The sequence below is a fragment of the Artibeus jamaicensis genome, unplaced genomic scaffold (genome assembly GCF_021234435.1).
Source record: "Artibeus jamaicensis isolate MK-2021 breed Jamaican fruit bat unplaced genomic scaffold, CSHL_Jam_final contig_525, whole genome shotgun sequence".
Lineage (NCBI taxonomy): Eukaryota > Metazoa > Chordata > Mammalia > Chiroptera > Phyllostomidae > Artibeus > Artibeus jamaicensis.
The window spans coordinates 7,480,795-7,503,742 of record NW_026521874.1 but is presented as its reverse complement, the minus strand read 5'-3'; the positions used below and the strand labels follow the sequence as shown (position 1 = coordinate 7,503,742).

Below are 22,948 nucleotides of genomic sequence, written 5' to 3'. Positions count from 1 at the left end.
GCCCATAGGAGCTTGGACGCCTTCCTAGGTGTCAGCTCGAGGCCCTCCCCGAGCCGTGGGTGTCCACAGTGGGTGCTCGTCTTTGTCCCAACCAGGGCGGTGTAACCAGTTCACAGGCATTGTTCTCCAAAGCTGGTGAGTCGTCCAAAACTTTCACTGACGATGCAGTCACTTGCTCCTCGTGCTACCTGCAAGCTTGGCTGGTGGCCTGACCTCCTGCACGCTGACACAGGCCCAGAGCTTACCTGCACACGGGGGTGAAGGGCGAGGGAGTGGCTCACCTGCCCTTGCCATGGGGTGCTTCAAGCACCTAATTTGCACAGTTGGGGTAACTCCCTGAAGAGCGAAGCAGTCAAGGCGAGCCCCACTCTGCGGGCCTCAGTGCACAGGTGGCGTCTTGTTGGTCCTTCTCACCAGCATGGCTGGTCCTGCTTAGCCAGGTGAGACGGCCCAAAGGACACAGGCCTTGCCGTCAACAGTCAGGCCAACGGGGCTAGGAACCCGGGGTCCCCCCACTTATTGGCTCTAACCAAGTTGTTCAAGTCTCTGTCCTCTCTACCTCCTCTCTTGCAGAAGGGGTTATAAATGAATAACATCTATAAATAGTAACATCCACGTGAAAGGCCGTCGTGAGAATTGAATGCAATTAACATATGCCCCAAGCCTGTTCAAAAACTGTGATTCACTGATACTTGCTGACGTAGGCAGGCTCTGTTCTAAGTACTTTGCAGTCACCGACTTCTGTCATTTTCCTAACCACTTGGAGAGGTGGGGACTCTTCGTTTTACACATGTGGGAACAGAGAGGTGAGGCCACTTTCCCAGGGTTGCACAGCTAGTAGAACGGACATTCAAATGATGCCTGACTCCAGATCTTGTGCGCTTGGCCACGAGGTTATACTCCCTCTGATTACATTTGTTATATGTTATTAACGTTCATATGTTATTAACCCAGTGCTTAGTGGGTGCCTGAGAGCTGTCAGAATCCCACTGGGAATCCAGAAATAACCGCCAGCCTGGCTTTTTCCCACCATGGAGAACAGTGGCTGATCTCAGGGCATTGGGATTGGAACAATCCCATGCACTTATTTATAGTGAGACTCAAGGAAGTTCTGCCCGTCAGCTTCTGCCCGCCCCCCTCTCTCTCTATCTTTCTCTTTCTCTCTGTCTCTCTCCGTTACTCCCAGGGGGCCTCTTAGTAGCTTATTTGGAGTGAACACCATCCGGAAAAAAACTTTAGCTAAGAAAAACAGGAATCAAGATGTCAGGACAGGTTGCCGACAGGACCTTTGATCCAGCCAGAAATAAATATCAGAGAAGCTGTCGAAAGCTCTCTTGCCCGATTTCCATCTACAGCAGTAGAGCTGGACCTCCATCACGGAGCCCCTGCGTGCCCCCAGGACTGGGGAGGACTGAAGTGTGACCCCTCCGTCCTGTGCAGTGGGAAGCCAGTGACTGTAGCTTTTTCCTAGAGTGAGTGCCTGCCCTGAGTCCCGAGGGCAGGTCTCAGAGAGAGAGAGTCCCTGCTTCAATGCAGCATTGTTCACAATGGCCGGGGTCTCTGGGAGTCTGCGGAGGGAAGAGTGGGTAAAGAAAAGGTGGCATTCATCCTTAAAAAAGGAGATCCCACCCCTTGTGACAACGTGCATGAACTTGGAGGAAGGTATGCTAAATGAAATAAGCCAGACCCAGAAAGACAAACACTGTGTGATCTCATGAATATGTGGAATCTAAAAATTAAAAAAAAAATCAAATACATAGAAGCACAGAGTAGAACACGGTTAGCAAGGGAAGGGGGAGGATGGGGCGATGACAGTCAAGGGCACCGAGTTGGAGTCACGTAGGATGAGGAAGCCTGCAAACCTCACACACACGCAGGGGGGTGACGGGGTTAGCGCTGCTGTTCTGTGTGCTGGGTGTTCGCTGAGAGGAGGCCTCAGGTGCTCTTGTCACAAAAAGTAAAAAAAAAATGAGGTCGACGTGTTCATTACCTTGGCAACAGTGATTGTTTTACTCTGTAATATCCTAACGTCGTGTAGTACACCTCAAATGTATGGGATTCTTATTTACATTTTAAAAAAAAACCAGGTCAGGGAAGTCATTCAAGTGGTGACCCCGACCTGCCGGGGCATCTGCCAGGTCCAGCTGATGGTGTCCAAGTGGCGTGGACAGTGACTTGAGCGTGCGGAAATCGTAGCGATTACAGCAGGCCCTTGCTCATCGTGCTCACGCACCACACACTGCGCTGAGCGGTCACGTGTGTTACCATCCTGAACCAGCACAACAGCCCGGTGGGGTCTGAACTGTCATCATCTCCGTTTCACAGGCGAGAAAACCGAGGCTCCGAGTGCTTCAGCAGGTGGCCCAAGGCCACGAGGGCTAAGGTACAGAGGGGTGGGAATTTGAATCCGGCTCTAAGATGCTCTAAGAGGAGTCTGGTCATTTAACCGCTCCTCTGTCCCTAAGTCAAGCCGATAGTCCAGAAAGCTGAGTCACCAATGCTAGTTTCTAGTTAACTAAGTTGGTCCCAGAACTATGGTATTGTAGAGACAGCAAACTGAATTTTGGCGTTTATTGAGTACCTACTGCGTGCCTGGCGTTGAAGGTGGGACTGCAGAGGCTCACAGAGGAGCATACAGGGCAGGACTCGGGAAGGAGGGAGTGAGGGAGAAGGAGGGGCAGGAGCGGCTTGACTATCGTGTGATGCAGACCACGGTGTCTGCCTCGGGTGCTGGAGTGGGCTAGGACACCAGAGCAAAGGAATCGGTGGCAGGCGATCAGACGGACACTAGGGTTACCCACCCCGCAGGCATCTCCCTTCTTCCCTACAAATCCATGTCCTCGTGTTTTGGCCTATGGCGCATTGGACCCAATTCTAATCAACGTGACTTGCATGGAGACCACGACCACTCTGGAATCATTGAATCTTTATTGATCCAAAGAGAAAGTGGTTCCAGAACAAGGCCTCCCCTCACTTCCACACTTTCTGCCTTTGGATGAGGTCGTGATGCCTGGAGCTGTGGCCGCTGTCTTGTGAGCGTGAGTGGACAGGCATAAAGACAAGTCCATTTGCCGAGCCCGGTAGAGTGGAAAGGTGGACATGCCCTTCCCTTGATGTCCAGGTGGGTGGCTGCCCCAAACCTGAAAAACCTGAAAAACAGCTACCTGCCTAGAGAGTCCAAAATATACCCAAATTAAAAATCTCCAGTGTTCAATCTGTTGCGAGCCGACGTCTTCGTCAGCCCAGTCTTTGGGCTCTTCAGCATCTCAGAGGCTTTTTAAGCCTCCTGAAAAGGCCGAAAGAAGAAAGGACATGTGGCCACAGAGTCCAGGGTGGGCACAGCTCCCGACCCTTGTCCTGGGAGGGCAGACTCCATGGTCAGGACTGAGACTCGGGAAGTCTCTGCCCGCTTGTGCATCGCCACGTAACAGGCGTTCCGAAGCTGGCTTTCTGGGTTGGCGCCCGCCTCGCACACGGCACACAGGCCGGAGCAGCGGGGCGCCTTCCGTGCTCTCACAGCGCCGCTGGGCCGGGCCGCATGGAGGAGGAAGCAGTCCTGGAGTCTCGGCCACACGGGGTCCATGGGGCTCACTCAGGCTAGGAACTTGGGTCGGGAGAGATCCTCTGCTTTCAGGACCCCTCCCCGCCCGCCTGCTGGGGTGGGGATGCTCCGGGTCCAGGGAGCCTTGTGAGCTTCCCTTTCTTCCGCAGGCTGCCCTCGCATGAGCAGGACCCGTCTGAGCTGCGCTGTGTTCCTCGGGCAGCCAGGCAGAATTGGCTCTCCGCTGTCCTTTGCATTCCATCTGCAAGCGTTTGAGTGTCCCTTCGCTCTGGGGATGGAAGGCCTGACCTCTTCCTCCCTCTCTCTTCCTCTTTCCGCCCCCCTCCACTTCCTCTCGTGACATCTGAGAGGGCCTGTCTGCCTTGCTTGTCACAGTTACGATCTTTGAAAGCCTCCTCCCCTGTGACCGCCTCTCCTGTGCCCTCCCCCACCCCCGGCCCCACAGCTTCCCCTGGTGTACTCCTGTTTGGCACCAGATGTTAGAGGTTACAAACCGACCGCCCTAGCTTTTACATCTTCCTTGATTTTCTTCCCTCACACGCCCCTCCTCCCGTGACTCTGCTCGTAAACCCGCATCCTGGCGTGTGTGTGCTGACCTCCACGCGCTCCCGAGTCAACTGATTGCGCCTGAATCCACTTAAAGGTGAAAGGATAAAGCAATTTTCTTCAAGATGTGGCCTAAACTGTTTAGTCTCGGGGTCTCCAAAGGGCAGAATGAAAGGGTGCCCCCACCCCCACCTGGGTCTCGGAGCACCCAGTCTGAGCCCGCCTTGATCTGTGCCGTGTGGAAGGGTTGAATCTTCTGCCCCTGGCGGGTTCGTCAGGCCTCTGCAGAACGAGGCCCGTAATGTATGCGCAGTGTCAGCAAGTGCCTGGAGAGCAGACTCAAAAATAGAGGGAACAAAAAATGAAAAAGGGTAATCATCAATTGTTCCCGCACCAGAAAGTCAGGAGACATCCATCCAGAAAAAGAAAGTTGTGGTCCATCAGTCCAACATGGGGGACAACGGGCAGTGACTTGATATTTCTAATTGTTAAGCAAAGGGCCTGGAAGCTGGGGCTTGAACCAAAAGAGCTCTCAGCCCTCCCGGCCGCCAGCACCCATCCGGCCCGGCCTGGCCCCGGAATATCTGTCCCTGGGGAACGTGGGACATTCTGAAGGGTGGGAGGCCAGGCTGTGCCTCTGGGGCGCCGGGCTCCACACCGAGAGCCCGGGTCAAGTCCCAGTCCGTATTAGCGGTGGCCTTGGCACAAGTCCCTTCTCCTCTCTGAGCCTCAGTTTCCCCCAAAATCTGTTGTGAGGATTGATGCACTGCTACCGTTTGCTAGCTTCATGAGTCACCTTTACCTGGCTACCGGGGCAGCCTTTGGTGCGGAGGGACCAGAGAGGCCGGGAGGTCCCATCTTCGGACGGCTGAGTTTGGGTCCCAGGGTTCGCTTGCTGAGTTACCCTTCTTTTGCAGCCTTTGTGAATAGTCGGAGGCGCCCACTGTCCTCACTCCAGCATTCAGCTGGAGCTTGCCTGGTGGTTTGTTTTGTTTCTACCACTAGCCAGTGAGCTTTCTGTTGGCCAAAGCCACGGCAAGCTTGCTCCGTGGTAGAATCTCCTAGTAATTTGTGTAGGAGCGGCTCTGGGTGAGGGGCTTTGTCTGAACCTCAGGTTGTTCGGAGGGAAAATGAGATCAGAAGATAGTGTGGTGCCCACAGGACTGCAGTGAGAGTGCGCGGAGGCAGTCCTCGGGCTTGGTGCGTAGTAAGTGCTCAGCTAGTGTTTGCTGCGCTATTACCATAACGATAGGGTCGTCCCCTAAGGGCCGTCCCTCGCGTCTCATACCCCCATTTCCCACCAGCCCTAGCGTGGGTGGCCATAGATTCTTCTCTCCATGGAATTGCTGGGAAACTCTTGCTAAGTGGAGTCCAAACAAAATTCCTCTTCCCTTCTCTTCAACCCCAAGCCTCTACCTTGTCTTTGAAAATCCGAGTACATTCTGATCGTTCCACCAAATGCCTCCACGTATATACTGCGAGCTCTACCCAGAATTTACGGTGGCTCGGCCAATCCATCTGACCTCGTAAAAACCACTTACGGGCAAAAGCGTACACCCAGCCATTCCACTCCTTCACTTCTCTCTGGAGAAACAACTTGCAAATGCTCATAAAGACGCACCTGAAAGGGTGGTCATTGCCGCCCTATTTGCAAGAGCAGAAAACTGGAGATGGCCTGAATGGCCCCGGTAGGGAGGCCGGTTCAATCAGTCATGGCGTGTCCACCCGGTGCAAGGGTATTCAGCAGTTTAAAGCAATGATGTATGGAAGGGTCTCTGGGACATATTGATAAAGCAAAAAAAAAAAGAAAGAAAAATTGCGCAGCAATTGCAGCCATGTGAAAAACAATTTAAAAGCACATCACTGCACACTGCGTACATCCGTGTATAAGATGCAGAGGGAGTGAGTGTCTGCCACAGCCATCGGCAAACCAGCAACAGCAAGTGCGCACGTTGGTACGCAAGAGGGAAGAAAGGGAAAGCTCAAAGGATGCTCCCCAAATCATTCAATTATTTTTTATAATCAGACTCTATTATGCACTCCCATCCTAAGTTAGGAGGTGAAACACACAGAGATCGGGCAGGTTAAAATGACAGCTCTGAAGAATAGGATTTCGGGAGAATTTTATTAAAGTGCAGACGTCCCCGCTGCCTCTCAGGAGTAGGATGGAGATGCGTTCTACATACTTAGGCAATGATGCAGAACGACATGCTAATGAGAACAAACCAAACCAGCGCTGACGCCACAGGTCGGTGAAGCTCACCGGTGAAACACTGAGTGAAATCAGCCACAGCCAGGAGCTGCGCACAGGGATTCCCTCGGTCCCAAGAACAGCCTGGCAAGCAAGTCCATGCTCTTTTAAGTCAAGTTCGTGGCCAGCCTTGGTGAGAGATGGAGGCCTCCGGGAACATGAAGAAGCTCCCAGATGCAGCCGTGAATGCTTGCTCTCTCTCTCTCTCTCTCTATCTGGCCACAGGTTACACCGGTTTGTTCAGTTTGTGAAAATACATTAAGCTGAACATTTATGATTTGTGCACTCTTCTCTTATGTATATGTCAGTAAAAGTTCAAAAAAAATCAATACATTTAAGAAAGCAGGGATTTTTTTATATGACAGGAGGAAAGAGCCCTTTATCTTTCTAGAAAAACTACCATAAACCAGTCTTAACCATTTTCTAAGCCTTTAGCACAAGTAAACAGTCATTTATTTAATGAAGGGAGGAGCCTGTAGCTTTCATCAGATTTTCAAAGGGAACCTTCACCCCCTAAAAGATTAAGAACAAATGCTATGCTATTTCACAGGGGATGGGAAGGAGGGGAGGAGGGGGGTGATTACAGAAAAAAAAAATCCTTAGGAGAAATTTGCTTCCTGCTCTAAAGGTATAGGCCATGAAATGTCAAGCCCAAGGCTATGGGGACTGGGGGGTGGGGCGGTGGTCAGGATGAGTCCCTCACACGACCATCCCTTCCAAGTTCTTGGTCAACCTTGCGTTTTCTCTTACTGGCAGATGCTCACCTTGCTGTCCCCCGCACATCTGTGGTTTACGGCGGTGTGTGATGTTGGGAGGGTGATTTATAGCGAGGCTCAGGCTTGGGAAAAGGTTCCTGGAGGAAGGTCCCCCCCCCCATTCGTTTGTAATTTAGGGGCATTTCTTGAATTCCCCAGGCCATTGGCTCCTGGCAGAAAATGAATGTGGGTCATTTCTGGGATGGACGCTCCCCAACATATGGGTCCCTGCGAAGAGAGATGCTTGGTCAGGGGAAGTGACTTTTCCCCATAAATCACCGAGCATTTGGAATATATTGTCTCTCCTTATGAGATGTGAGAGAGAGAGAGAGGGAGACGGGGTAGACTCACGAGCTGGGCCCTCTCACAGGAAGCGACGGCTTAGAGGGAGGAGGGAGGACTTGGGGGCTGCAGTTAAAAGAGGTTTTTGTCCTGGTGAGGGTGCCACACCTTCAAGCCTCTCGGGGGACCTGCCCCCGAATTGCCTGCATCTTTATTACAACCTGGAGTTGTGATGCTGTCGGTTTCGTTCATCCAAGTCCCATCTTTTGTTTCCGTCCCTGAACAGTGTTGGCGAAAGGAGCAGGAAAGCTTGAGTTCCAATCTCAGCTCCGTCTTTTCCTAGCTGTAGGGACTTGGGCTCATCACTTAAGCTTTCTGAGTCTTAGACCCCTCCCCCGTAAATAGCACCCACCCCAGCAGGTTCTTCTGGGGACGGCATGAGATATTAAATGAGGCTCAAGGAGATGAAACGTCTCCTGCAGTGCGTTGGGTTGCTCTCGGTTTATAGTGCTGACTATTTTTTGTACCTTCCTCTCCATTATGGTGCTCGGCAGAGGGTGACTTTGCTCCCAGCAGGTATTTGGCAGTGTCTGGAGACATTTTTGGTTGGCTGTCATGACTGGGGAAGGGGGGGGGACACTGCTGGTATCCAGTGGAAAGAGGCCAAAGGTGCAACTTAACTTCCCAGAGTGCCCAGGCCAGCCCTCCACCAGGAGACCTCACCAGAGGCAGTATCCGCAGTGCTGAGGCTGAGAAACCTTGCTTTCGGTTGTCCATTCCGTTCTTACTCCTCCCCGGTATTCCCATTCTGTTCGTGGTCTCCCCCTTCCCTTTTGCCTTCATAGTGTGCTGGGGAGCTAAGCGGTTGTCACATTTCCAACAGTGTGAAGAATTCCAGACTTGGTCCAAATCTTGCTGCTCACCTGCTGTGTGTTCTTGCTTAGCTGCTTAACCTCTCTGAGCAGGGAGTTGATTATAAGGATTAGATAGGATAATGCACAGTAACGAAGGTACAGAGCGCTGCTCAAAAACAACAACAACAACAAAAACACTGCACCTTCAGCCTCCCCAGCAACCTCAAGAAGACCATAAATTTCCCTGAGATGGGGGTCTGTGGTCAGCTCATTTCTATTTCCTCTGCGTGTGCAGGGAAATGATTTTCTTTCCTCTCTCGTCTTCACCCGATCTCGCCTAGTGCCTTCTGTTTATTAAACTTCTCCCTTTTCTTCCTCCCTCTCATTTCTTCTCTTTTTTCCAGCGCAGCCTCGGGTGGGAGCAGAGGGGCCCAAAGGCTCTCTGCTGTGGTTACACATGCACAGTTTCAAAGCCTCCTTCTGAACACAACGTGACCGGTTTAAAGGGGACGGTTTGCTCGTCTGGTTTATTTCTCCTTCACTCCCTGGCTCTGCTTATTAAAAGCTTGGTTCCTGTAAGAGGAAAGGGTGAACTTTGAAAGTCCTGGAATAAAACGCTCCTCAGGGCCACCTTCTCACATCACCCTCACCCCCCGCCTTTCTTTTCTTGGTGGCGAGAGTTGGGGATCAGAAGCTCCCGGGCCGGTGGCCTCCCTGGCCCGTCATCCGAGCCCTGTGTGCCCTGGTCTCCCGGCTGAACAGCCTCAGAGCTGGATGCAGCCTGGCCTGCCCTGTGCATCTGAGTGCCACCTGGCCGGCCTTGCCCACAGGACCCAGGTGCAGAATGAGGCTTCTGTGTCCTCAGCGTGAGCTCCTGCCTCCATTTCCCCCCAGGAACAGCCTCACCCGTCTCCGGGGCTCTGTTGGAAACAACTGTCATTGAAATCGAGGAAGAGAACCCCGTTCCGCATGACTGAGTGAGTCCTACGCACCCGATAGGCTGCTAAGTGCTTTTCAAGAATCATCTCATTCAGTCGTCCCATCACCCCCAGGGCTCAGCCATGTCATTGTTCTCGTATTAAAGATGATAAACCTGAAGCTCACAGAGATTAAGGGACTGTTCCCGAGTCACACGTTTATTAAGCCGTGGAGCCAGGAGTTGAACCTGTGTTTCTGTGGGGCCAGAGCTACGGTGTCCAGGATGTCCCAGTTTGTCTGCGACTTTCCTGATTGTAGTGCCACAGGCCCCAAGTCCTGGGAAGCCCTCAGGCCTGGGGAACCGGGATGAGCGCTAAACCGAGAAGAGGCAACGAGAAACCCCCCAACACTGTGAATTCCCAGTGTCCTTTAAAAACAGGATTTTTCTGCCTCTTCTTTACACCCCTTTCCTTTCTTATATGGTGTACTGCAGGGGAAGAGGGGTGTGTGTGTGTGTGTCCAAGGACCAATAATCACTGAAAACTGGAGATGCGTGGCTTTGGAGAAAGCCACTTTCTGGTGCTGAGGTTTATGCGACAGAGACAACAGCCTCCGCAAGCGGAGGGTCTCCCCAGAACCCGCTCTGGGCCTTTCCTGGCAGTCTGTCAACATGTGGTCACGTTTTCATGGATCGCCTTCCGTCTCTGAATGTCCCCATTCAGTAGTAGCAGCGGGCTCGTTTGACGAGACCCAGCCGCAGGACAGATCTACATCTGGCGCTTCGGGCTGCCCGGCGTCTCTTCCCAACCTACCGATCTGTGCCAGAGTCTGGCCGGCTCATCTCCAGATTCATTTCCTCCCCCCTGCTCACCCGCTGAGACTACATTTCCCAGCTTCCCTGCTGATAGGTGGGGTCATGCAACTTACTCCCAGCCAGCTGGTTGCAGGTGGACTACCGGTGGCCCATAAACGCTGCGCATATACAATTCTCTCTGCAGCCACGTGGAGTCTTCACTTCCGGGTGACCTCAGAATGTGGGAGAGCCACAGGGTGGAAGAAACCTAACTCCAGAATCATCTCTCAGGGCTAAGCTGCCTGTTACAACAACTAGCATTGCCTTCACCAATACGCTCTCCAGCCCCATTACTCTCCACTTCAAAAATCTCTATTCTGGCCCTGGCTGGTGTGGCTCCGTGGATTGAGCGCCGGCCTGCAAACCAAAGGGTCACTGGTTCAATTCCTAGTCAGGGCACATGCCTGGGTTGCAGGCCAGGTTCCCCAGTGAGGGGTACGAGAGAGGCAACCCCACATTCACTTTCTCCCCCTCCCTTCCCCTCTTGTCTAAAAATAAATGAATAAAATCTTTTTTAAGATTTCTATTCTGGTCAAGAATTTACATACTTCTTCTCCCACCCGTTTGTATGTGTTTTGCCTGGAATATTCTCTCATCTTCTTCCTGTATCACCCATCCTTAGATCCACAGTATCTCCTACCCTCATTCATTCATTCACCCATTTTCTTCATTTGCTCGCTGAGCCTTTGCCTGCACGTCAGGGCTTTCAGGAGAGCACAGGTTTCCGGCCACACTTTATCTTAAAGTGCAGTGAGGGAAATAGGTTGGAACCAAAAAATAGACACCACTACCCACTGTAATAAGTGCTGGGTAAGGCGGTGTGGTGAGGCTGTGGGGGCCCCGAGAAGGAACGACTGGCCCAGTTCTGGGCGGGCAGTGTAACAACTAGAAGTTACTGTTGTTTCACCAGGTCCTGGGTTTATCCTGACAAGGGAAGCAGAGGCGACGGGGGAGTTGATAGCCCAGCTGGTCCATCTGGCTCCTGAGTCGCTCTTTCTTTTTTACCTTATTTTTTATCCTGTGCTACTCAGCGATGCCAGCATGTCATAACATGTCAGAAGAATGGGCTCGGAGAAGAGAAAAAGGAAACTTAAAAATGGTGGATGTCAGTCCTAATAAGAAGTCAGTGTTGGGCGTGGGAAGGAACCCGATGTTTATTGAGTGATTACTATGTGCCACACATACTGTCTTACTTCAAATGGATGCATTCACCCTAACAGCCCTACGAGCTCGGTGTTATTCATGTGCTCATTTTGTAGGTGAGACAACTAAGTTTCAGGGGGGCAAAATCACCCACTAAGCACATGTTCCTAGGAAGGGGTGGAACCCCTGGGCTTGAAGGTTTCCCGACTCCAGAAACCCAGCTGTTGACCACAGTGCTGACATTGGCCAGGCTCCCTGCCACCAAGAGAATGTCTGCTTGAGGAGGAATGAAAGCAAATGTAATTGAGGGACCATTTATAAAAGTGTAGGCCACCAATACGCTAGTCAGACACCCTGAGATTGGCAATGGCCTGAGTGTCACCAAAAATGTAAGTGTGGAGGTGGAGAAATTGCTGGAATGTGAAGAGATATAGCTTCCAGACGTTAGCTGTGACCTTTGTAGAGGAAGTGAGTCATTGCCCAACCTAGGCCCAGCATGAGAGGACTGAGGTGTAAATAACCCCAACCCCTTTTTCTCACCCTTCATGTCTCTTGAGAACGCTTCCCATTGGTCAGACCCAGCTGGGATCCCAAAGGCATGGGGTCCATTGATGCTAACCATATAGGTGAGCCTTCCAGGTAGAAGGCGGGGTGCGGATGTGGGCGGGAAGCACAAACCAGAATATTCCGTATAATGATCTGTTATGTTATCTACTGCTTCTCACACAACTTAAATGAGGGCAGATTAAATCCGTCTCTTCCAATAACCTTTGCTGGTTTTTTGTACCACGTCCATGCAACTGTATTTTAGTGGAACTGCAAGCATGAGTGAATTTAACAATGTTGTGACCACAAGCCATAAATTCCTGCAGCTGAAGGATTCTGGGAACAGATCTTTCTGGAAAATGGGACTCGGAGCCAATGCGGTTACGTTGGACCGACCAGGCGTCCTTTAGGCCGAAGGAGTTTCATTAGAGTCTTTGGAAGTCTAAATGCTATCCTTTCGTGAACAGATTTAACAGTCCACTTGTGGCTGCTGGGAATGGTGGTCCCAGGCACAGCCTAACTGATAAAATTAAACAAAAGCAAACCTTCTTGGATTGAATAAGAAGGAGGAGTCATCGGAGAGACGCTTCTCCAGGAAGCAAAGGACGGAAACACAGCTGTCCAGAACACGAGAGCCACAGAGAGAGCCAGGGCCTTCAGCAGAAAAGGAATAGGAGGAACAAAACTAGGGGGAAAAAAAAAACACAAAACAAAACCACCCATTTCTGATTTCCTGAACTTTCAATATGGGGACCATTAACAGGAGCATTCTGGCTAATCTTAATTGCTAGGGCCGAGGAAGCGAATTGCCTGGGTAATCAGATCCCAAAGCATACAGGGCTTTATAGATTAAAGCAAAGTTATGTCCTAATCCCATCAAAACGTCATAATCTTGTGTCACAGCGGCCTCTAAACACAGCTGATTGAGATGCCACGAGTGCGGAATCTGGGATCCATCACAGCCCTGCCGTCCGGAAAGCAAATAACCCCAAATGAGAAGATTGGGTTTCGTGTGGTCTGGAGATGTTGACTGCAGAGGCCGAGCCCCGCTGCCGCCCCTGCCTCGGGCCTCGCGTGGGGAGAACTGTGCTCTCCCGAGACGCATTCCTCGTCAAGGAAATTTTCCCCAAATGGAAATCGACTCATCCTTTTGGCTGATTGTAAAACTAATATGTGCCCGCCGTTAAAAAAAAAAAAAAAAAAAAAAAAAAAAAGGCAGGCAATACAGAGAATAGAAAGCATAATCTCACCAGCCAGAGTAACTTTTGTCATTTTGCTGTGTGATCTTTCCAGACGATTTCTAGTACACGGAAACACCCGTGTTTTCTCTCCCATCCTCTCCTCACAGTTGTTCTCGCCCCCCACACTCCTCGCACCGGCCACGCGTTGGCTGATCCACGTCCACCGGGCTGAGCGTGGCCGACCCACAGTGCTCGCGTCTCCATCAGCTCAGTTTAACCAACCAGCAGGGACCGGCCAGCGTCTCTGAGTTCCATCCTAAGTCCCGGAGCGAGAGGACTGTCTGGGCCCCTCTCTACTCCGATGGCATGACCACGGGGTCGCAGGCACGTCGAGGACACGTGTGTAATCTAGTCCCCTTCTTGGGGGTGGGGAGGAGGTACAAGGAGCCTGGTGACAGACGGCAGGAAAGAGCCCTTCACCGACTCTGCAAAGAGTATCTAATCCAGTGCGTTTTTTAAAAAATTTTTATTTTACTTTTTTAAAGATTTTATTTATTTATCTTTAGAGGGGAAGGGAAGGAGAAAGGGAGAGAAATATCAGTGTATGGTTGCCTCTTGTGCATCCTCTGCTGGGAACAGGCCTGCAACCCAGGCATGTACCCTGACTGGGACTCGAACGGAAATCTTTTGGCTTGCAGGCCCGCACTCAGTCCACTGAGCTACACCAGCCGGGGTCCAGTGCGTTTTAGCAGGTCCTGGCTGACATCGGTCTCCCACAGACAGGAAGAGGCTTATAACTGGTTGTTCAAGCAGCGAGTGGCCGACCCAGCTCTGAGATCAAGGGCTGCGCCTGCAAACTCTGGGTTCACTTTATTCTACCCGCTGTGCCGCCGTCACAGAAGTGATGTAAAGCCGTCTGACCCATGAGAATGTGGAAATATGAAGACATATAATTGAGCATTCATACAACATTTTACAGGCACTTTCCCCGTCTCAAAGGCCCATTTAACTTCGAGGTTCAGTCCATGGTTCTAACATTAAAAGCCCCTAGTCTAGGGGAAAATAATACCCATGGTCTTAAAATAGTCATCAGTCTCAAGGTTAAGTACCTTCCACTTGCCTTGAGCAGGGGAGAAGATTCTACACCCACGTGTAAGTGATGATATTCAAGGCTCACAGACTGACAGTCTTCTTCCGTCTTCTGTTGGTCTTGACACAGAAGCCCTCGTTCTTGCCCCCCCCCAGCTGTGGGGTCATCCCCAGAAGTCAGTGGATTGGTTTTTTCGACATCAGGAAGAGCTAAGAAAGTAGACAAAGCCTAGTTACAGTAATGGACCGAGAACCCACTTAATCTGCCTTTCTCCTTGAGAACTAAAGGTCAGTGTCCTAAGTTGACACTCAGCCCCTGACACTCACTAGGCCGGTGCCTTCCCTTACTTTCCTCCCATCAGACGGACGGCTCTCCCGTCTCCGAAATGGGGGCGAAGAGCACCTGTACCTTGCGTGGATGTCGGGAAATTTCTGAATGAACCAATGCATGACCTGGCTTCCACTTGGTATTAGGAATACACGAAACCTAAGGTATATTTAACTTTCTCCAGGTGGATCCAGAGGTAGAATCAGAAATTGTGCATGCCAAGTTACATGTAGGTGGAACGTGTCGCTCAATGGAAAGAAAACCTTTTCAGAACGGTCCAGCAATGGGGCTAGTTTGTCTCAGGAGATACTAAGCGCTCCCTCATGGAAGTACCCAAGAAAAAAAGCACGACCCCAGTGTTCTTGGGTATAATAAAGGGAATTCTATTCTTTAGGTGCCATGTTAACTTCCAAACCCCCTTTAAATATTTTACTCCTGGTGACTCAGTGCTCTTGGGCCTTTATCCCATACCCCTCCCTCTCAGCTTCCTTTTCCAAGCTCATAACGGCTATTTAACCCCACAGGGCTCTGGGGGAGGCAAGTTTATCTAGAAGTTCAAGACCCGAGAATGTCTGGATTTGGAAGTGTTATTCTTTAACAGTAAGGAAAGCGCCTCTCGTCTCTTGGGTTTCGTTTTGCTGAGATTGACAGGTCTCTCCCTCTACCCCCGCCAATCCCATCAAGGTGAGGTGGGGACTCCTTGGTCCTGCAGAGTTGGCTGGCTACTGCGGTGGGTGGAGGTGGGCGAAATATGTAAGGTGAGTCCAGGGCAGGGATGAAGTGCTCTCCCTAATACAGGGAGGAGCCGTTCGAGGCTCCATAATAAGAAATGCAGGAATAAGGACAAAGAAGCAAGGGACCACATGGGCCGAAGATGAGGAGGACATCCCACTGCTGGAAGGGCAGGGAGAAGCCCACTTTAGAGAGAGGCCTTGTCTGGTGGGAAGCTTTACGTAGTGGGATCTTTTGCCCTATGGGATCTTCAGTGGAATACGTGCCACTCCCTCATGCTCTTGTTGCAAGTGGCTGTGCTCTGCATCAAGGTCAACATCAATGAAAACAGAGAAACCAGGTGGGGCAGGCGGACTTGCGGGTTCCATCCATCAGGTGAGGAAATTAGAGGGAGAGATCGTGAGGATGAAAGGAGGCAGCACCTGCACACCACGGGCACTGGATCAAGGTCCCTTGAAGGTCAGCTTCCCTGCAGTGTGCACGCCACCTCTTTCCAGACCTGTCACACTTTCCTCTCTGAGATGTGACCAGGTGTTCGGGTTGTTTTTGGAGCCTTGAGTTGCACGTTGACTTTGGCCTGGAACGTGACTCCGGAGTGACCTGCGCATCCTGGGGGGCTCTCCAGGGCTCCCTGGGTCCTTCCTCCCCATCCTCCCCTGCACCTAGAGCTCATGTTCATTTTGGCAACTTGGACTTTTCACTGCCTGATACCCAATCCTCTGGAGCCTTTTCTCAAAGAAGAGAAGCATTAATGAAGCCATCAAATGGAAATGTCCAACTGCCAGAGGATTTTTTGCAGGGGAGTGGGGGAAAAGGGAAACAAAAGGACCATCGAGTCCCTCACTGGGATCGTCCCCCCACTTCTTTAGAGAAGCCCTGTGGTATCTCTCTGATTGTGTTTCTGAGGCAATGCGTGGCGAACACCCTAACTGAGGACGAAGTTGTTTGCCTGGCTCTAAGGTGTTCTGCCTGGGGACGGTGCCAGCGGGCCAGCTGGAAGCCGCTGCTCAGGACACCGAGTGCCCGCCAGTGAGGTTTCTCACGGAGAGGGTCCCATGGATGAACCAAATCCAAAACTTCACCTCGGCTGCTACGTCTTACCTCCTTCTCACACGACTGCAAGATGCCAACTCCTAGGAGCCCTAGAAAATACCGGTGGCCCCTGAACAACACAGGTTTGAACTGGGCAGGTTCACTTATACGCACCTGTTTTTCAATAAATGCCTACAGTACTCCACGTGGATTTCCTCTTCCTTGTGATTTTCTCAATAACATTTTCTCTTCTCTGGCTTACTTCATCGTAAGAATACGGTGTATAATATGCGTTACTGGAGTGTTGATGTTATTGGTAAGGCTTCCGGTCCACAGTAGGCTATTAGCAGTTATGTTTTGGGAGGAGCCAAAACTCACAGATTTGCTACTGCACAGGGGGTCAGTGCCCCTATCCCCCCCCCTGCCCCACAGTTGACCCATAGTTCAAGGGTCAACTGTACAAGTCACCGAGAGCTTGGGTAGGAAGTCATCCCTTTTTCTCTTTAGCACTAGTGGTGTGGAAGACAGTGGCCTCAAGTTCAGTTGAAGATCAGATCATGTCTTTAGCTGGGAGGAGGATTGGAAAGGAGATGGGGGGTGAGGGGGAAGGTGACGGTTGTGGGTACGTGACTCTCGAGTTAATGTGGTCTCCCTTCTCCTTTCCAAACAGAACAGAGCTCGCTGCGTGAAATCTCCGGTCTCGCACACTGTCTTGTGCCGAACACGCTGGAAAACCTAAGCTGGTAAGCCCTTGAACACGTCTTTACATGGCATTTTGAGATCTAGGTTTCTGGAGCAACCCTAAGAAACTTTTGTGTATATTGACAGCCACCAGGAATCTGAAGGTTGTCAACCAGACAAAGGAGAAATTAGTAAGAAAATCGGTCTGTTCGGGCCAAAGAGAAAGCAGTTAGAAGTAATAATTAATACTAAATAATAACAGGATAGATCATTAATAATTGGTATTATCTATAGAATATTTAAATAGGCCTGGACTGGACTATAATAAAAGATCGATAGCGTACAGGGAGCACCGGGTCTTCTAAGACCTTCGCACAGATGAGACCATTTACCTATAAAACCATCCCATGAGGCAGGCGCAAGTAATGTGTCCATCTTACAGACGGGGAAACTGAGACAGAGAGAGGCAAAGAAGGAGATATGGACACTGAGTTAATCCTGATTATGGTCCCAGGAGCTAGGTATCCTCACTCCCGCCTTGTAGCTAAGGAAACTGAGGCCGTGTGACTCACTCAAAGCCACGCAGCTCCAAAGTGGCAGGGGCGGGGGTTGAACTCAGGGCTGTGGGGGCACTTCTGACGTGGAACCACCTTTCCTGTCGGGCTGGCCTGGCATCTACAGACACACAGTCAGCTGGCTGACCATGTCATTCATTATCTAAGCTGCTTCTTGTTGCACCAAGCTGATCTCGAGAGGAACAAGAGAAGGGATCGAAGGGAATTTTAGGAACCTGAGTATCGCCTGCTTCAGGTGACTGGGATTTGGGGCTGGCAAAGAAAACGACATCTGATGTCACCCCCCATAGGATTCCACTCTCCTTCCTCTCTCTCTCTCTCCCTCTCATCTTCCTTCCTGTACCCCTGAAAAGATGGAGAGATTTCAGGAAGGTTCAGTGGAAGTCACTGGAGACGGGACCACACTCAAGGGCTGCCTTCCGCGTTGATGAGCATCCACTCCCTCCCCCGTCCTCCCAGTGCCTGTGCGTGAACAGCCCTTCTTAGCCCTGCCGCCTGCTGCCCCTGATAAAGGTCTAAATCCTCCAGTAAGGTCTGCTCCTGTGCCGCACTTCTGTTCCTTCAAGCTCATTCTGTTCCCTCTTCTGCCAAGGCCTGCAGCTCGATTACTGTTGTTAAGTAACATTGTTTTCTGAAAAGATGAGCACGTTCAGCCTTGGAAGAAAATCGTTGGCCGATCTCGTGTGCTTAGTCATCCCGGCATACTTGAAAACAAACTTCTAGGGCAGGCTCTTTCCCCTAATTTGCATTTCACAAAAATAATCACTGGTGTTTTGTTTTAGAATTGAAACTTCAGTAATTGGGAGGGAACAGATCTTCACATCTCGCTGAATACTCTCATTTAATGAAATCTGTTTATATGCGCCTCAGGAATATTTAGTAGTTTTCCACCTGCGGGCGGGTATTGTACATTTTGTATTAAGTTTTTCTTTTTTAGGCATTTTATGAAAATTGGTGCCATTTTGGCAGAATTCTTTGTATTTCTCTAACCACTGTTTGTTGCTGTTTAAGAGGCTATTGATTTGTGAGTGTTTTATTTGGTATCCAGGCAACGAAACTGGACTCTTGATTGGGTTTTGACATTTTCAGTGGTTTTCTTTGTGTTTTCAAAGTAGAATACTGTATCATCTGCAAATGCCATTTTTTCCTCCTTTTCACGACTATTTATTTCTGTTTTATGAATCTTACGTTGCTGAAACCTTCCAGGGAAAATGTTAAATGTTAATGGTGATAGGGACCATCATTCTCTTATTTGGAGTCCAATAAAAATGCTTGTAGGAAGTCACCATTATCTATTACTGTGGATGTGGTTTTGAGATAGATAATCATGGGTATGTTTAAAAAAAAAAACAGCTCTTCTTTCGTTTCAAGTTTTCTGAAAGGATTTTGCTGAATGGGTGTTGGTTTTTTTATGCCTTTTATGAATCTATGAGATCATGATATACATTTCCACTTTGTTAGACAAGCTATTTTATATTCTATTCCTAGCATAACTCCCCACCCCTGGACACAGCAAATCACCGTTTTCACATACTATTTGAATTAATTAGTGAGGACTCGGACATTTCTGATTCCAGGTGTGACTCATCTATAGCTTTGTTTTTGGTGCTGGTTTGGGCGCAGGTTCCTATTACCGAGGTCCTGCAGGCCGCAGAGAGTGGAGCTGGAAGCAGCTCCCCACTGCCTGTCTTCTGGAGCGAAGTGTCGTGTGTGGCGTTGGGATGACCCATTTCTTCCCCATTCCAGGCTGACGCTCAACTCAGCCTCCGCGTCTTCCATGCAGATAAGGTTTTTGGCTGTTGTTAGCCATGACCCTTGTTCCCCTCTGGCCCTTCTCCCACTTCTTTTTTTCCTGTTAGTCAGCTTGGCAATTTATGCTCCAGAGAATATTAATAATTTTGTTAATAGATAAATTATATGTGCTTGGTATATCTTTATTTTTAAAGAATGGCCCTCACGTACACCATCTATCTGATAAAGACTGAACATGCAGACTCTATGAAAACCACAACTCGATGGCAAACAACCAACCAGAAATCCAGTTTAAAAAACGGGCAGAGGAACTCAGTTTCTGCGAAGAGAACATGCAACTCTGAACGGCCGGCAGGTACACGGGACGGTGCTCAGCGTCACCCATCATCTGGGAAATGCACACTGAAGCCGCGGCGAGAGATGGGCTCGGCCCGTCGGGGTGGTTATAGTGTGAGTGTCAGTGAGAGAGCGGAGAACAGGGAACCCCTGTGCCCTGGTGGGAGTGTGAACCGGTGCAGCCACTGTGGGAAAACAGTGTGTGTGGGGGGTTCCTTAAAAAATTAAAAATAGAACTGCCATGTGACACAGCAATCCCCCCTTTTGCGTATATAACCAGAGAAATTAAGATCACTGTCTCACAGAGAGATCCGCACCCCCGTGTTTCATGCCGAATCACGCACCGTTGTCAGGAATGGAAGCGGCCTCTGCCCACGCGTGGATGGATGCACAAAGAAAGTGTGGTGTTTATGTACCGTGGAATATGACTGACCCTAATGAAGAAGAAAGAGGCCATCATTTGGGACAACATGGATGAACCCCCAGGACACTGTGCTGAGTGAAATAAGCCAGACACAGAAGGACAGACGCTGCCTGATCTCACTTGTTCGAGGGAACCGAAATCGTCAGACGCGTAGAAGCAGAGAGCAGAGTGGTGGTTGCCAGGGGCTCAGGGGGAGGACAGACGGGGAGGTGACAGTCAAATTCCAGCTTTGCAAGGTGAATAAATCCTAGAGATCTACAGCACGGTGCCTACAGGTAACAATACTGTAGTGTGCACTTAAAAATTTGCTAAGCAGGTAGCTCTTATGTTTTGTTCTTATCACACACAGAAGTCATAGATAAAGAGTGTGGAAGGACACTTTGGAGGTGACGGAGGGTTTATGGTAGACTGCGGTGATAGTTTCACAGGTCTGCCTGTGAAAACTACATACATAGAACTTTGTGTGTGTCACTGATGCCTCAATATGGTGATTTACATTACTCAACACTCATGAGTGTAAGTAACACCTACCAGTGCACCAGGCACTGTTATTACCAATAGACGTGTATGAACTCACTTGGACCTCACAACAACCGTATTGGGCAGCTGCTATTTTCTCCATTTTGCACACGAATAAATGGAAACCCATGCAGGTTAAATGACTCCAAGCACATGACGGAGCCGAAATTCAAGCTCATCTTTCCTGGCTACGGAGCCTGGGTACATAGTACTTGATATGCAGTGGATCAATGAGTACTTTAAAAGCAGGAGAAGTCAAACTCATTGAACAGGGGGGAGAGAGAGAAGAAGAAGAAAATGATAAGCAGAACTATTAAATGGTTCAATGGCCTGATTTCCACCTTCTTCAGGAGGCTTGATCCAAGGGACTTTCATGTTTATTCATTCACTCATTTACTCAATTTACTACTTGATAGATATTTATCAGATCTTTATCGTGCCCCTAACAATGATCCAGGTGTGAACCCAGGTGTGTGCAGTACATCTGGTAAACACACAGTCCTTGCTCCTGTGACTCTCCCGGCTTCGCTAGTGGGATGGAAACAGTGGGAAGGCTGGGGTTTGTAAAATTTCTTGCTGCAAAATAGAGTGTATAGCATGGCATTTGGATAAATGGTGCCTTTTCCTCAATTGTCTTAGGTCTAGTCAGCCATCTTTATTCCTTAGATGCCCTCATTCTACAAACATTTATTCAGAAATCGTTGTGTGCTGGGCCCTGGGGTAGGGGCCAGGGAGGCACCAGCTGATGGACCGAGGCCCGGGGAGTTCGATCCATCCAGTGTCCATGGCGAAGAGGTGGTGGAACTGGACACGCAGTCTTATTTATTGGCATGACTCGCAGAGAATTAAAATTGGCTCTTGATGTCCCCACACGCATGGAGACAGAACGAATCCAGGTTTGCTGAATGAATGAATGTTATCGCTCACACGCTCGCATGGAAGTGAACAGGGGGACATATGAGACACATCCAATCATTGAACGCTCGCTCTGAAAAAAACGGTGAAATGGACCCCATCGCCCACAGGAAGCAGGGACATTTAGCTGGTACCAGGAGACCTTTAAACAGTGACGTGCACACTCCAGGCACTGCAAGATTGAAAGAGACAAGCATCCCAATGGCTTCCCCTGGGCCTCACCTCCCCCTTCGGTCATCAAGGCAAACTCGGGCTGCAGACGGGACCCGCTGCCTTCAACACGGGTCTCGCATTAGATATGTGTCAACAGAGATTAGCTCAGCCCCACAGGCCGCCATTTGCCATTTGTTAGGCCACCGTCACCAACTCCGTAATCTAATCTCGGCTGGAGCAGTTTCTCTTCCAGGTTAAATATATTAAAGCAGCGGGGATGTGGCCACTCAGGGCGGCGCGGCCTCCCTCTCTCTCTGACAAGCCTGACCCTGCTCCAAACCCCGCTCCCCCTGGAGACGCCAGGGGTCAGAACCTCCTTGGGGAACCAGGGATCTCGACGTGAACAGAGACGAGAGGATATTGGAAACACATTCTCCAGGCCTCCCCGCTTTGGAAATCCGAGAAGAACATGAGGCAGCACGTTAAAGCTTTCACTGCTGGAAATACTTTTCCTTTCCAGAGGTTTCAACAAGAATTTGATAAAGATATTGGTGGGTTTGGAGAGGAGGAGAGGAAGCAGGGAGACTTCCAGAGCAGATGGGCCTTGAAGGAAGACAGGGATGCTTTACACCCCTCGCGGGGAAATTTATGGAGGACCAGTTTTCCCAGCTCGGATCCGTTCCTGTTACATGTGTCTTTTAATCGCGTGCCATTTTTTAGGCGAATAAATGTTTCATCAGCAAATCTTGCCTTTCCTTTTCCTTTTAGCCCTTTCAAAACCCTGCCTCATTGCCAGGGTATATCCGTGTGGCTTGCTACGTTGTCCACTCCACTGTAGTTAAGGGAGAGATGAGGGATTCTGCTTTTTCCTCTGACTGTGCCTGGGACCCTCCTGCTCTTGTGTTTGTTCATGGGCCATGTCCCTGCTCCCCCAAAGTTATCCTCACCTTGTGTCTGAAGATCCAAGTCTTTTAGTTTTATTTCTATCTCTTATTTAGCATCGTTTAACTCCATGCATTTTAAAACTGTTAACGACTGCCCGGAGCCAGCTCCCACCATCTCTATCACAGTGCAGAAATGGTTGGTTTTTTTGTTCTTGGTTTTTGTTTTTGGTATAGTACACAGCCAGAAAAGGGCACGGGTTCTAAATGCCCAGCCTGATGAAGTGTCACAAAGTGAACACATCGGGTAACTAGCGCCAGAAACAGTGTCATCAGCTCCCTTGGGCTCCCCACCGCACACCCACAGGGCAGCCAGTCTCTGGACTTCTGACATCATGAATCTATGCTGGCTCTTTCTGTACTTCACCTAAATGGAGTTTTAAAGTCTACAGTCTCGTGTCTGCTTCTTTCTCTCAGTGTTATTTTTGCTCATGATCTATGTTATGTATTATGTTGTTATCATTTCTTCCACGTTATTGTGGGTAGTGGGAGACCATTCTTTGTGATCGACACACAGGGTTTATGGAGCGACTGGGCCACAGTTATTCCCTGTTCTACTGTTAGTGGGCACTTGGGTCGT

General features: G+C 50.0%; 1 long non-coding RNA gene across 1 annotated transcript in view; it reads left to right on the top strand.

The window, feature by feature from the left end:
• LOC128628103 (uncharacterized) overlaps positions 1–16,804 on the top strand; it is a 140,038-nt gene extending 123,234 nt beyond the window's left edge. Inside the window, exon 3 of the long non-coding RNA XR_008392437.1 lies at positions 16,743–16,804. This is a non-coding gene — a long non-coding RNA (uncharacterized LOC128628103). The remainder of the gene's footprint in view (positions 1–16,742) is intronic.
• The last annotated feature ends 6,144 nt before the right edge of the window (positions 16,805–22,948 follow it).